Below are 13363 nucleotides of genomic sequence, written 5' to 3' on the forward strand. Positions count from 1 at the left end.
TTATATAAGCAATAAACGAAGGAAGCACTCTTATATACACAGTGGTCGAGGGACCACGAAGTCTTGGAGGATTCGGGAAGGGGGAAGCGGGACAGTCTTTCAGTCTCTGGGTCAGTACGAGGCGTACCCTACGCACAGCTCTCAATCCTCGAGCCGGGGGATACGGGATGATGGTCGTACTGGCTGCTTCACCTCCGTCGAGTCGGCTCGGTCGGGATAGTGTCTCGATGGTCCCGCCGGACCAGAGTACTCCTCGAGCCGCGACGAGGTCCGCAGTGCTCGATCTGGAGATGTTCGGGAGGAGCCGCGACAGCGTCAGCAGGGCTCCGGTGGTCTTAGAGGATGAGCCGCGACAGCGTCAGCAGGGCTCCGATGGTACGAGTTCAGGCTCGAACCGCGACAGCGTCAGCAGGGCTCCGAGGTCTTGGAGGTCGAGCCGCGACAGCGTCAGCAGGGCTCAGGTGGTTACGAGTTCAGCTCGAGCCGCGACAGCGTCAGCAGGGCTCCGAGGTCTTTAGAGAGGACGAGCCACGACAGCGTCAGCAGGGCTCCGGTGGTCTTAGAGGTCGAGCCGCGACAGCGTCAGCAGGGCTCAGGTGGTTCAGTTCCTTGAGGCGACGAAGGAGCCGCGACAGCGTCAGCAGGGCTCAGAGGTTCAAGATGAGTTCTTTATCAGGGTCAGCCGTGATCAGATCAGCAGGCTTCAGGTCCAAGATACAACTGCCCGCTAGCTGTCGGGCGGGGCCAGTTATAGTCCTTTGGCTCTTTGATCTCCGGACCCTCGCAGGCAGAGGTCTCCTGCCCTGGGAGCTGGTCGTTGGCGAGGTCCGGCGGTTGGCTCTTTGATCCTTTGAAACGATGGGTCCGGGAATTCCCAGACGCCCAGCGGGTCTGGAGCCAGCACTCAGTGAGGCCAGAGGTGCGATCTACTCCGGCCCACAAGGGAAGGCCAGAGGTGTGAGAGAAACCAGGCTCCCCGGAGAGGCCGGAGAGCAATCGAAACTTCTTGGTCCTATCTCACTCAGGACTCTTTACCCCCCAGCCGGGACTGGCGCGCCGTTGGAGTCTGGGTTTCGCTGGGGGCCGGGGTCACGCTAGGCCCAGGGAGGCAGGGACGTCGGAAGGGAAGATGGCGTCCGGGCCTTGTGGGGCATGCAATGTTAAGTGCTCGGAGCCGGGCGTGGGACGGGAAAGGCAGGCCTGGTCGGGGTGCCAGGGTGGGTCTAGGCTTAACTGGAGTAGGGCGACCAGGCTCGGGGTGCAGGCTACGCTAACGGGGGGCTGCGCAGGGAATGCGGGGCACAAGACTACGCTCACGGGGTGCGGAGGGACCGAGGCGAACCACGCCACGAGGCCGGGTCCAACAATAGATAGTGCATAGGGAGTGCAGAGTGCATAGGGAGTGCAGAGTGCATATTGAGTGCAGAGTGCATAGGGAGTGCAGAGTGCATAGGGAGTGCAGAGTGCATAGAGAGTGCATAGGGAGTGCAGAGTGCATAGGGAGTGCAGAGTGCATAGGGAGTGCAGAGTGCATAGGGAGTGCAGAGTGCATAGGGAGTGCAGAGTACATAGGGAGTGCAGAGTACATAGGGAGTGCAGAGTACATAGGGAGTGCAGAGTGCATAGGGAGTGCATAGGGAGTGCAGAGTGCATAGGGAGTGCAGAGTGCATAGGGAGTGCAGAGTGCATAGAGAGTGCATAGGGAGTGCAGAGTGCATAGGGAGTGCAGAGTGCATAGGGAGTGCAGAGTGCATAGGGAGTGCAGAGTGCATAGGGAGTGCAGAGTGCAGAGTGCATAGGGAGTGCAGAGTGCATTAGGAGTGCAGAGTGCATAGGGAGTGCAGAGTGCATAGGGAGTGCATAGGGAGTGCAGAGAGCATAGGGAGTGCAGAGTGCATAGGGAGTGCAGAGTGCATAGTGCATAGGGAGTGCAGAGTGCATAGTGCATAGGGAGTGCAGAGTGCATAGGGAGTGCAGAGTGCATAGGGAGTGCAGAGTGCATAGGGAGTGCAGAGTGCATAGGGAGTGCAGAGTGCATAGGGAGTGCAGAGTGCATAGGGAGTGCAGAGTGCATAGGGAGTGCAGAGTGCTAGGGAGTGCAGAGTGCTAGGGAGTGCAGAGTGCTAGGGAGTACAGAGTGCTAAGGAGTGCAGAGTGCTAGGGAGTGCAGAGTGCTAGGGAGTGCTAGGGAGTGCAGAGTGCATAGGGAGTGCAGAGTGCATAGGGAGTGCAGAGTGCATAGGGAGTGCAGAGTGCATAGGGAGTGCAGAGTGCATAGGGAGTGCAGAGTGCATAGGGAGTGCAGAGTGCATAGGGAGTGCAGAGTGCATAGGGAGTGCAGAGTGCATAGGGAGTGCAGAGTGCATAGGGAGTGCAGAGTGCATAGGGAGTGCAGAGTGCATAGGGCTAGGGAGTGCAGAGTGCTAGGGAGTGCAGAGTGCTAGGGAGTGCAGAGTGCTAGGGAGTGCAGAGTGCTAGGGAGTGCAAGGGAGTGCAGAGTGCATAGGGGGTGCAGAGTGCATAGGTGTTGGACAGGCCGCATGGTCGGGCTGTCCCCCCTCCCCGCAACGGGGCCCGGACCCTGGCTCTCCCTGAATCCCCAACCAGAGTCCCCGGCGACCACCCGAAGTAACCTGCAATCCCTCCACCACAAGACACCAGCTCCGGACCCAGCTGGCCCGGGTCACCATCCGCACCCCGGCCTCGGCCCAGCCGCCATTTTGGGGTACTACAGCACGAGGCCGCGTGGCCTCAACTCGACCCTAACCCTGGGCCCGGCCGGCCCCGACATCGAGGCACCAACCTCCTCCCAGGAGGCAGAGTGACCACTTGGCGAGTCAATGGGAGAAGGAATCGTCAACGGCTCTCCTCCGCCAGGTGTCGATCACCCCAGGCCGCCCTGGGCGCTGGCTCCACCCCCTGCTGGGTGTCTGGACTCCCTCATCCCAGACCTCCCGGCCCCCAGGCGCGAGGGTCCGGACATCAAAGGGGACCAGACCTATAACTGGGCCAGGGCCAGACCAGGAAGGCAGTTGTATCCTGGAGTCGAGAGCCCCGAGAAGAACTCATCCGTGACTGGCCTGCTGGCGCTGCCGCGGCCCTCTGCCTCTTGAAACCATCGTCTTGGCCTGCTGGCGCTGCCGCGGCCCTCTGCCTCGTGAAACCATCGTCTTGGCCTGCTGGCGCTGCCGCGGCCCTCTGCCTCTTGAAACCATCGTCTTGGCCTGCTGGCGCTGCCGCGGCCCTCTGCCTCTTGAAACCATCGTCTTGGCCTGCTGGCGCTGCCGCGGCCCTCTGCCTCGTGAAACCATCGTCTTGGCCTGCTGGCGCTGCCGCGGCCCTCTGCCTCTTGAAACCATCGTCTTGGCCTGCTGGCGCTGCCGCGGCCCGACTTGCAGACTCGCCAGCTCGAGGATTGTGAGCTCACCTCTTGCCACCTCCTGTACCGACCCGGTACCAAGACTGTCCCGCTACCCCCTTTTCCCCTACAGAGACTAGAAGTGAGAGGACCCTCGGGTCCGATATATCCTGTATCGCCAATACCCGTGCCCTACAAACCTTATATAAAAGTATCGAACTCAACCTGGTGTGGTGGCTATTTGTGGGGAGGGAGGTGACATATCTGTACAATCGCCGGAGGCGGTCCTCGTCGGGGACCTCTCCCTCAGTAGACTGCCGACCCTCAGGGTCCCCGTCTAACATTGGTGGCCAGCGGCGGGATCCGAACCTACGCATAATAGTACAGAGAGTCACTCTCCCCACGACACACAACCACCATGACAACAGAGAGCGGAACAACGGAAAAATTCCAGATGGAAAAATTGGAAGACTACAACCACCGGGAACTGAAGCAATATTGCATAGAACTTGGCCTTCCAACCACAGGTCTGAGCACAAAGGAAGACTTCAAACGAGCCCTAGAAGCTTGGGCAGAAACGGGTACGGCCGTACCCCGAACACGAACAACCGAGACGGGCCCCGCATGGAAATCCAGAAACAGAATAAAGAACTCGGGTTCCCCGAACGACCGACCCTGCCTGCCTCTACCGAGCCCAAGGTTCACATCCCCAAAGATGTCATCCGGGAATACCACAAGAACGATGATATACAGCAGTGGTTTAAAGCCTATGAGGTGGCCATGACCTCCCACCGGATTCCACGGAGCGACTGGGGAGCCGGGTTATGGAGGAGGTTTGTCAACGAAGGGCGGGACGCCCTGCTGCAACTCCCGGACCATCTGATGACATCCTACGACCACATGAAGGCCGCCCTCCTCACTCGATACGGGCTCACACCCGAGATGTACCGCCAGCGGTTCCGCGACTGCAAACGGATTCCGGGTACGACTTGGGTGGAGTACGTGAACTTCTTTAGTCGAGCCTTCGAAGGGTGGATCAAGGGCAACAAAGTGACCACCTACGAACAACTTTTCGACCTTATCGTATGGGAGCACCTGTCTAACAACTGCTTCGTGGAACTCCGGCAACACCTCTTGGACAGTAAACTAACCGAACCTCGACAACTCGCCGCCGAAGCCGACCGGTGGGAAAGCACCCGAGTTGGCCGGAACGGACCCAGCGAATCATCCAGACCGTACCCAGGGCCCCATCGCCCCCGGGGAGGAGGAGGAGGGGGCCAGGGTCGGGGGAGAGACCCCGGCCCCTTGTCACCCACAAGCAGCCCCTCGACCCCGGTCGGCCGAGGGAGCCCGGCCATCCGGGCCGGTTTCCGGGCCAACGTTATGTGCCACAGATGCCAGCGACCCGGCCACTACGCCAGTGATCCCAACTGCCCAAAGAATCCGAACACTACCCCCCGCCAGGTCGCAGCGGCCGCCCTAGGGGAAGAACTAATCCCGGACGACCAAGAAGAGTACGAGACCGACCCCTCTGAGTGGGCACCAGCCGCCATGGCGCTGGTCTGCTTGGGGGAGAGAGAGATGATTCCGCGGGCCCCCCTTCCCGCCAACACGCAGAAGTACAGCCAGTGGGTCAACATTAATGGCCGCCGGGCGGAAGCCCTCCGCGACACCGGGGCCAGTGTAACTGCGGTCCGATGCCACCTTGTCACTCCGGACCAAATCCTGCCGAACATTCTTTGCCCTGTCCGATCAGCAGACAACTCCGAAAGTCTGTGTCGCATGGCCTGCGTCCCCTTCGAGTGGGGAGGAGTAACAGGGATGTTAAAGGTAACTGTCCGCGATGATGCCCCCGTGGATTGCCTCCTAGGAAACGACCTCGAAAGCTCTCCCTGGGCAGCCGTCGAACGGAGAGAACACCTGGGGATGCTCGGCCTCCCCGAATGGGTCTGCGTCACGACCCGGTCCATGACCGCCCGCGCGGTCCCCAGTCTAGAAGAGCCCGAGTGGCCGGAACCTCCTCCCGCGCTCATCCCAGAGGAGGCCGCCCCAGAAGCCAGTCCCTCGACCCAAACAGAAGAAGGATCCGACCAGCTTCGGGACGTCCCTGACCTGGCACAATGGCGTCAGGAGGGAGGGCCCACTCAGGAACAATTCCGGGCCGAACAGAAAACATGTCCCTCTCTCGAAGGACTCCGGCAGCAAGCCCTGGCCCAGAGCACAGGGGATACCTCGGGGGCCCACTGGATCTACTGGGACCAAGACCTGCTCTACAGCGAGCAGAAAATTGCAGAACTAGGAGCCAGTCGGGTACTGGTGGTGCCCCTTCGCTTCCGAGACTTTCTCCTGAACTTAGCCCACGATGTCCCCCTTGCCGGACACCTGGGACAGGATAAAACCTACGACCGCCTGGTGACCCATTTTTACTGGCCCCAAATGCGAAAGGATGTCACCAACCACTGCAGGGCCTGCCCCACCTGCCAGGCCAGCGGAAAAAGTGGCCGAAAGATCAAAGCACCTTTACAACCCTTTCCTGTCGTCACCACCCCGTTCGAACGAGTGGGAATAGACATTGTGGGGCCCCTCGACCCCCGAACAGCCCAAGGACACCGGTTCATCCTGGTCCTAGTAGACCACGCCACCCGCTATCCCGAGGCCATCCCTCTTCGGACTGTGACGGCCCCCGTGGTGGGCCGAGCCCTGATGGGGATCTTCTCCCGGGTGGGGTTCCCCCGGGAGGTCGTCAGCGACAGGGGCACGAACTTTATCTCCAGATATATGAAGTCTCTCTGGCAACAATGCGGGGTCACCTACAAATTCACGACCCCCTATCACCCGCAAGGAAACGGACTGGTCGAGAGGTTCAACCACACCCTCAAGGGAATGATTATGGGCCTAGAGGAACCCCTTCGACGCCAGTGGGACGTGCTACTTCCATGCCTCCTGTTTGCCTATCGGGAGGTCCCGCAGAAATCCCTCGGCTTCAGCCCATTTGAACTCCTGTACGGGCACCCCGTCCGGGGCCCCCTCAGCCTAGTCAAGGAAGGTTGGGAGCAGCCCCCCCAGAAAACTCCCCCAGACATCTACAGGTATCTCCTGGCTCTTCGCAACCAGATCCGGCGGTTCCGAGAAACCGCCAAAGCCAATCTCGAGGCCAGTCAGGAGGACATGAAGAGATGGTACGATCAGCACGCATCCTCCATTGAGTTCGAACCGGGACAACGGGTCTGGGTGATGTCCCCGGTTGAACCCTGTGCACTCCAAGACAAATGGTCCGGACCCTTCAAGGTGATCGAACGCAAGGGGCCCGTCACCTATTTAATCGACATGGAGACTGCCCGGAACCCTCTACGGGTCCTCCATGCCAACAGGCTCAAACCCCATTTTGTGCGATCCGAACTCAGCCTCCTGATGGCTACCGATAACGGGACGGAAGAAGACTCCGAACCCCTTCCGGACTTACTGAGGACCCTCGAGCGGGATGGCTCAGTGGAAGGGGTCCAGCTCTCCGAGGCCCTGTCCCCGGAGCAACGCCAAGACTGTCAAGCCCTCCTGAGGCGGTTCGCCTCCCTGTTCTCCCTCACACCCGGAGTCACCCCCTGGGGCCTTCACGATGTGGACACCGGGGACAGCCCTCCTATTCGACACCGGGCGTACCGCGTACCAGACCGGGTGCGCGCCTGCATCCAGACCGAGGTGTCCAAAATGCTGGCCCTAGGAGTGATCGAACCCTCCGACAGCCCCTGGGCAAGCCCAGTCGTCCTGGTTCCCAAGGCGGCCGCCCCGGGCGTTGCCCCTGAGCTCCGGTTCTGCGTGGACTATCGGGGGCTGAATGCAGTTACCAGGACCGACGCTCACCCCATCCCCCGGGCAGATGAGCTAATTGACCGGATGGGGGCCGCCCGCTACCTGAGCATCTTCGACCTAACGGCGGGCTACTTGCAGATCGCCCTCACCCCTAGGGCCCAAGAACGTTCCGCCTTCTCTACCCCGGACGGGCACTACCACTTTAAAGTAATGCCCTTCGGCATGAAAAACGCTCCGGCAACGTTCCAACGGCTGGTGAACCAGGTACTGGCGGGCCTTGAAGACTTCAGCGCCGCCTACCTGGACGACATTGCTGTGTACAGCCATCATTGGACCGACCACCTCCGCCACCTGCGGGAGGTTCTACACGCCCTCCAGCAAGCCGGGCTCACCATCAAGGCCAGCAAGTGCCAGGTTGGCCAAGGGTCCGTGACCTACCTGGGACACCAAGTGGGAAGCGGGCTGGTGGCCCCCCTCCAGCTCAAGATTGCTGCCATCCAGGCCTGGCAACCCCCTACGACCCAAACGGAGGTCCGGGCCTTCCTGGGGCTCACCGGATACTACCGGCGGTTCGTGAAGGACTATGGCAGCATCGTGGGGCCCCTCACAGAGCTCACCTCCAAGAAGAGCCCCAAAACAGTCAACTGGACCCCGGACTGCCAATCGGCCTTCGAGAAATTGAAGACCGCCATGTGCACGGCCCCCGTGCTCCAGGCTCCCGACTACAGCCGGGAATTCATTGTGCAGACGGACGCCTCCGATCATGGTGTGGGGGCCGTCCTCTCCCAACTCAACACCGAAGGGGTCGACCAACCAGTGGCCTTCATCAGCAGACGCCTACTGCCCCGAGAACAGCGCTGGAGCACCATTGAGAGGGAGGCCTCCGCCGTAGTCTGGGCACTCAAGAAGCTCCGGCCCTACCTCTTCGGCACCCACTTCCGGGTGCAAACAGACCACCGACCCCTGCAATGGCTGATGCAAATGCGGGGGGAGAACCCGAAGCTGTTGCGCTGGTCCATCTCCCTACAGGGGATGGACTTCACGGTGGAACATCGTCCAGGCCAGGACCACGCCAACGCAGACGGCCTGTCACGCTTTTTCCGCCTCAGCGAGGAGAGTCCCCAGGAAGATGGCTGACTCTCCCCGCCTTCAGCTGGGGGGGACGCATGTTGGACAGGCCGCATGGTCGGGCTGTCCCCCCTCCCCGCAACGGGGCCCGGACCCTGGCTCTCCCTGAATCCCCAACCAGAGTCCCCGGCGACCACCCGAAGTAACCTGCAATCCCTCCACCACAAGACACCAGCTCCGGACCCAGCTGGCCCGGGTCACCATCCGCACCCCGGCCTCGGCCCAGCCGCCATTTTGGGGTACTACAGCACGAGGCCGCGTGGCCTCAACTCGACCCTAACCCTGGGCCCGGCCGGCCCCGACATCGAGGCACCAACCTCCTCCCAGGAGGCAGAGTGACCACTTGGCGAGTCAATGGGAGAAGGAATCGTCAACGGCTCTCCTCCGCCAGGTGTCGATCACCCCAGGCCGCCCTGGGCGCTGGCTCCACCCCCCTGCTGGGTGTCTGGACTCCCTCATCCCGGACCTCCCGGCCCCCAGGCGCGAGGGTCCGGACATCAAAGGGGACCAGACCTATAACTGGGCCAGGGCCAGACCAGGAAGGCAGTTGTATCCTGGAGTCGAGAGCCCCGAGAAGAACTCATCCGTGACTGGCCTGCTGGCGCTGCCGCGGCCCTCTGCCTCTTGAAACCATCGTCTTGGCCTGCTGGCGCTGCCGCGGCCCTCTGCCTCGTGAAACCATCGTCTTGGCCTGCTGGCGCTGCCGCGGCCCTCTGCCTCTTGAAACCATCGTCTTGGCCTGCTGGCGCTGCCGCGGCCCTCTGCCTCTTGAAACCATCGTCTTGGCCTGCTGGCGCTGCCGCGGCCCTCTGCCTCGTGAAACCATCGTCTTGGCCTGCTGGCGCTGCCGCGGCCCTCTGCCTCTTGAAACCATCGTCTTGGCCTGCTGGCGCTGCCGCGGCCCGACTTGCAGACTCGCCAGCTCGAGGATTGTGAGCTCACCTCTTGCCACCTCCTGTACCGACCCGGTACCAAGACTGTCCCGCTACCCCCTTTTCCCCTACAGAGACTAGAAGTGAGAGGACCCTCGGGTCCGATATATCCTGTATCGCCAATACCCGTGCCCTACAAACCTTATATAAAAGTATCGAACTCAACCTGGTGTGGTGGCTATTTGTGGGGAGGGAGGTGACATATCTGTACAATCGCCGGAGGCGGTCCTCGTCGGGGACCTCTCCCTCAGTAGACGGCCGACCCTCAGGGTCCCCGTCTAACAATAGGGAGTGCAGAGTGCATAGGGAGTGCAGAGTGCATAGGGAGTGCAGAGTGCATAGGGAGTGCAGAGTGCATAGGGAGTGCAGAGTGCATAGGGAGTGCAGAGTGCATAGGGAGTGCAGAGTGCATAGGGAGTGCAGAGTACATAGGGAGTGCAGAGTGCATAGAGAGTGCAGTGCATAGGGAGTGCAGAGTGCACAGGGAGTGCAGAGTGCATAGGGAGTGCATAGGGAGTGCAGAGTGCATAGGGAGTGCAGAGTGCATAGGGAGTGCAGAGTGCATAGGGAGTGCAGAGTGCATAGGGAGTGCAGAGTGCAGAGTGCATAGGGAGTGCATAGGGAGTGCCGAGTGCATAGGGAGTGCCGAGTGCATAGGGGGTGCAGAGTGCATAGGGAGTGCAGAGTGCACAGGGAGTGCAGAGTGCACAGGGAGTGCAGAGTGCACAGGGAGTGCAGAGTGCACAGGGAGTGCAGATTGCATATGGAGTGCAGAGTGCATAGGGAGTGCAGAGTGCATAGGGAGTGCAGAGTGCATAGGGAGTGCAGAGTACATAGGGAGTGCAGAGTGCATAGAGAGTGCAGTGCACAGGGAGTGCAGAGTGCACAGGGAGTGCAGAGTGCCTAGGGAGCGCAGAGTGCCTAGGGAGCGCAGAGTGCCTAGGGAGCGCAGAGTGCCTAGGGAGCGCAGAGTGCCTAGGGAGCGCAGAGTGCCTAGGGAGCGCAGAGTGCCTAGGGAGCGCAGAGTGCCTAGGGAGCGCAGAGTGCCTAGGGAGCGCAGAGTGCCTAGGGAGCGCAGAGTGCCTAGGGAGCGCAGAGTGCCTAGGGAGCGCAGAGTGCCTAGGGAGCGCAGAGTGCATAGGGAGCGCAGAGTGCATAGGGAGCGCAGAGTGCATAGGGAGCGCAGAGTGCATAGGGAGCGCAGAGTGCATAGGGAGTGCAGAGTGCATAGGGAGTGCAGAGTGCATAGGGAGTGCAGAGTGCATAGGGAGTGCAGAGTGCAGAGTGCATAGGGAGTGCAGAGTGCATAGGGAGTGCAGAGTGCATAGGGAGTGCAGAGTGCATAGGGAGTGCAGAGTGCATAGGGAGTGCAGAGTGCAGAGTGCATAGGGAGTGCAGAGTGCACAGGGAGTGCAGAGTGCACAGGGAGTGCAGAGTGCACAGGGAGTGCAGAGTGCACAGGGAGTGCAGAGTGCACAGGGAGTGCAGATTGCATATGGAGTGCAGAGTGCATATGGAGTGCAGAGTGCATAGGGAGTGCAGAGTGCATAGGGAGTGCAGAGTACATAGGGAGTGCAGAGTGCATAGAGAGTGCAGTGCACAGGGAGTGCAGAGTGCACAGGGAGTGCAGAGTGCCTAGGGAGCGCAGAGTGCCTAGGGAGCGCAGAGTGCCTAGGGAGCGCAGAGTGCCTAGGGAGCGCAGAGTGCCTAGGGAGCGCAGAGTGCCTAGGGAGCGCAGAGTGCATAGGGAGGGCAGAGTGCATAGGGAGGGCAGAGTGCATAGGGAGGGCAGAGTGCATAGGGAGCGCAGAGTGCATAGGGAGCGCAGAGTGCATAGGGAGCGCAGAGTGCATAGGGAGCGCAGAGTGCATAGGGAGCGCAGAGTGCATAGGGAGCGCAGAGTGCATTGGGAGTGCAGAGTGCATAGGGAGTGCATAGGGAGTGCAGAGTGCATAGGGAGTGCAGAGTGCATAGGGAGTGCAGAGTGCATAGGGAGTGCAGAGTGCATAGGGAGTGCAGAGTGCATAGGGAGTGCAGAGTGCATCGGGGGTGCATAGTGCAGAGTGCATAGGGAGTGCAGAGTGCATAGGGAGTGCAGAGTGCATAGGGAGTGCATAGGGAGTGCAGAGTGCATAGGGAGTGCAGAGTGCATAGGGAGTGCAAAGTGCATAGGGAGTGCAGAGTGCATAGGGAGTGCAGAGTGCATAGGGAGTGCAGAGTGCATAGGGAGTGCAGAGTGCATAGGGAGTGCAGAGTGCATCGGGAGTGCAGAGTGCATCGGGGGTGCATAGTGCAGAGTGCATAGGAAGTGCAGAGTGCATAGGGAGTGCAGAGTGCATAGGGAGTGCATAGGGAGTGCAGAGTGCATAGGGAGTGCAGAGTGCATAGGGAGTGCAGAGTGCATAGGGAGCGCAGAGTGCATAGGGAGCGCAGAGTGCCTAGGGAGCGCAGAGTGCATAGGGAGCGCAGAGTGCATAGGGAGCGCAGAGTGCATAGGGAGCGCAGAGTGCATAGGGAGTGCAGAGTGCATAGGGAGTGCATAGGGAGTGCAGAGTGCATAGGGAGTGCAGAGTGCATAGGGAGTGCAGAGTGCATAGGGAGTGCAGAGTGCATAGGGAGCGCAGAGTGCATAGGGAGCGCAGAGTGCATAGGGAGCGCAGAGTGCATAGGGAGCGCAGAGTGCATAGGGAGCGCAGAGTGCATAGGGAGCGCAGAGTGCATAGGGAGCGCAGAGTGCATAGGGAGCGCAGAGTGCATAGGGAGCGCAGAGTGCATAGGGAGCGCAGAGTGCATAGGGAGCGCAGAGTGCATAGGGAGTGCAGAGTGCATAGTGCATAGGGAGTGCATAGTGCATAGGGAGTGCAAGTGCAGAGTGCATAGGGAGTGCAGAGTGCATAGGGAGTGCAGAGTGCATAGGGAATGCAGAGTGCAGAGTGAGTAAGGAGTGCTAGAGAGGGAAGAGTGAGTAGTGAGTTCTAGGGAGTGCTAGAGAGTGCAGAGTGAGTAGGGAGTTCTAGGGAGTGCTAGAGAGTGCAGAGTGAGTAGGGAGTGCTAGGGAGTGCTAGAGTGCAGAGTGACTGCAGAGATTAAGCTAATGGCAATGTAAATGACAATGCCATTTATTTATCTGTTTTCAAAACCAACACATAAATAAAAATGTTGTCATTTACAATGCCAATAACTCTAACTTTTCCAAAGGCGAAACCATTGCATTGTAAATGCTTGTTTTTTCTTCTAAAGTGGGCTGCAGTTTTTATTTTAAGGGTTTCACTCTATAAAGCTATTCGTTTCTCAGTGCTTTTTTTAAAGTAATAAACATCTTCACTCGGTCATACAACACACTTACAAAATTAGTCGTGGGCCGCAAAACTTTTTGTGGGCCATTGTAAGCTAACGCGATTAAGGATTACCTATCATAGGAATAGATGAAAAACAGATTTATTGTTGTCTGACCGATAAAAATATTGTTTCCTGTGTCTCATAATTGATATTTTACAATGTTATAAACGGTATTTTGTATGATGTTTATGTGATACTTTCGGTATACCTGTAGTACTGTTTCAAGTTCTCACAAGCTTTGCATAATGTTAAAATTCTTTGTTTTTCCTTCAGCTTCCAGACCAACCAGTTACATTATCTTCTTCTTCCAATCTAAGACGGCTAAGGTAAAAAAGAAAAAAAACGTATATTTTTTAAATAAATAGCCCCGTTCCTTCCCTGGATATATGAGGGTGTAATCTGCTTTTGTCAAACCGTTTACTGCAGCCTCAGTTTCTTCTAAACAATGTATTTCTAACAAAAAGCTGTTTGACTATCCACATGCGCCTCAGATGCTTAGTTTTTAAGTTATTTTGAGAGGGAGGAAATCTTTTTTTTTTTTTCGTGCTACATGCACGAGTGATGCTAAACTTAGAAACGGACGAAGGCGTGCATGCAAGATCAGTTTGCAAAGTCAACACATGAAAATAATGCCCGACACTGTGCATGTGAAGATGTATCACGATTATTCATTTAAGTATCAAAAACCCATGGCTTTCTTCTAGATCAGGCAAGAATTTGGGCAACCCCTGTGCCTTTTAATACAAAAGGAGACTCCGACAAGCAGTAACGTACAGCCAGGACCCGAGACTGGCCGAAC

At 58.6% G+C, this 13363-nt stretch overlaps 1 protein-coding gene across 1 annotated transcript in view; it reads left to right on the plus strand.

The window, feature by feature from the left end:
* The window catches only part of SMIM14 (small integral membrane protein 14), a 388157-nt gene that overhangs the window by 112403 nt on the left and 262391 nt on the right, over positions 1-13363 (plus strand). The window contains exon 2 of the mRNA XM_078678316.1: positions 12838-12890. The gene's annotated coding sequence lies outside the window, so the exon portion shown is untranslated. The remainder of the gene's footprint in view (positions 1-12837; positions 12891-13363) is intronic.

The sequence above is a fragment of the Lissotriton helveticus genome, chromosome 2_2 (assembly GCF_964261635.1).
Source record: "Lissotriton helveticus chromosome 2_2, aLisHel1.1, whole genome shotgun sequence".
Taxonomy (NCBI): domain Eukaryota; kingdom Metazoa; phylum Chordata; class Amphibia; order Caudata; family Salamandridae; genus Lissotriton; species Lissotriton helveticus.